The sequence below is a fragment of the Syzygium oleosum genome, unplaced genomic scaffold (genome assembly GCF_021117445.2).
Source record: "Syzygium oleosum isolate NSW1041296 unplaced genomic scaffold, Sole_v2.1 Sole_v2.39, whole genome shotgun sequence".
NCBI classification, from domain to species: Eukaryota; Viridiplantae; Streptophyta; class Magnoliopsida; order Myrtales; family Myrtaceae; genus Syzygium; species Syzygium oleosum.
Window position 1 is genome coordinate 704,384 of NW_026607523.1, and position 1,891 is coordinate 706,274.

The 1,891-nt window shown below is 43.6% G+C and overlaps 1 long non-coding RNA gene across 1 annotated transcript; it reads right to left on the minus strand.

The window, feature by feature from the left end:
* Positions 1-241: 241 nt before the first annotated feature.
* On the minus strand, positions 242-1,632 carry LOC130135932 (uncharacterized). The gene is made up of 2 exons (XR_008815071.1): positions 1,443-1,632; positions 242-1,283 (listed from the first exon to the last, which is right to left on the minus strand). It is a non-coding gene; the product is annotated as an uncharacterized LOC130135932 (long non-coding RNA).
* Positions 1,633-1,891: the final 259 nt, after the last annotated feature.

The following is a 1,891-nucleotide window of genomic DNA, read 5'->3' on the forward strand; positions in this document are numbered from 1 at the left end:
AACCCAAGGACCGATTTTGAGAGAGTGGGAGTAAAGAGGGAAGTTGTAGGCATTGCCGGAGGCTATCTGGAGCCATATGGCAGCTCCCAGGCCCGCCCACGGTGGTCTCATCCCTCCTTTCAGATTTGCCATTGAAGAAACAAGAGAGCTTCTCTTTTCCTAGTCGTGATCTACCTCGTCATCAACGGCATCATCATCACCATAGCCGCGCTTCCTCCAAGCTCCAAAAGATAGAAAACCATAACAACAAATAAAGAACTCTCTAAAGTGGTCAAAATCAAATCCAAATCAGTCTCCCGTTTCCGAAGATGTGAGGAGGTGTTTAAGGAAAAGAGAAGGTGAATGAGAAAGGAAACGAGGGGAGATTAAGGCCAGCCAGTCTTGCCTTGACAAGGATTGCGAATCCCGGAGATTGAGGAAGCAGATTTTTTGACATATATAGATGCTTGTCCGCGGGTTTTAAAAGGCAGAGAGTGCGACCCTAATGGGAGAGGAAAAAACTCACGATCAACACACTCTCAGGCTGAGCAAGCTCTGTCTCTAGTGTCTGCGGTCATGTCCGCCCTCCTCATCTTGGAGATCCACTTTGGCGGTTTACTGCTGCGTTCCATCATCCACAAGTACTGTCATCCATAAGCACCACGATCCGCGAGCACTGCTTCCGACGGTATCATTCTATCAGGCGGTCCACTGTAGGTGGCCCCTTCCGCGATCAACACTATGATCCATTGCAGCTCCGATTCTGGGCCTTCATCTGACGTCTAATAACCGGGCACCACACCAAGACAGAATCCAGCTCGTGGTGCAAGCCAGTTCGAGCCACCGCCCAGGTGCGACTGAGACAGGAACTCGAGAATTTGCTCATCACTCGCTCACTAGTGTTCTTATTTTTCGGCTCTCCCGCAGGTTCCCTCTTGGCGAAATCTTCTTGCGACGGAGGTTTTCTCGTTTAAGTCTCCCTCCTGCATTCCCTTTGCGATGTTCTTCACGGTGGCCCCTTCTCCTGGCGTTGATCTTAAGGACGTGTTCTAGTGTTTTTTCTCTTGGCATCCATCAATTTGCGGCCACATCATCCTAAGGAAGTTCTCTATCCGAGCGAGCCAATCATAGCCCAATGTTCCTCAGATCTTCTCGGCCATCCAATCTTCCACCGTAATCTAGACACTCGCCAGCATGTCCTTGGTGTCCCTTCACTGTAAGCTATACAGTCCAAGCATCCTGGTGTCCTTTGATAATCAGTGGCAAGCCTTCCAATTGAAGGCATTCACAAGAGGCATCAATCCCTAAAGAAATCACAAAGAGAGCACAATCACTTGTACACTTTGAATTTTTTGCAGGAACACTTATGCAGGAAATAATATTAAGCTAATTATATCAGTTATTCAACTAAGAATAAAAGTCTATGGTCAAGCTTCATCTAGAGTTCAAATCATAAAATTTACCCTAATCCTAATAGGAACACATGAAGAACTCGAACGTTCTTCAGTCTTCCATGGTTCGGTTCTTGCATCATCCCATGTCATTCATTCACGCATCACAATCAATGAAAAACATTAGAATGTTCACATAAAAGAAATGACCAACAAGGAACTTAGACAAATTGAGGAGATCCTTTGAAAAGATTGATGCATATAATCGATAAAGCCAATAAACCTCCTAACCGCAACCATTAATAACACATTACTGTTTTGAGTTTCCTTTTTTTGACATTTTCTATATTTCAATATTTCTTTTTTTCCCCAAGGAAAAGCTATCTAAAAATCAAATTGTCCTAAAAATCAAGAAATGGAATTTCCCAAACAGTGTAAACCTAAACTAATTGGAATTCAATTAAAATTATTTCTAAGATTCTACTACCTAACTAAGACTTGAAGTTCCTTATCATTTTTAT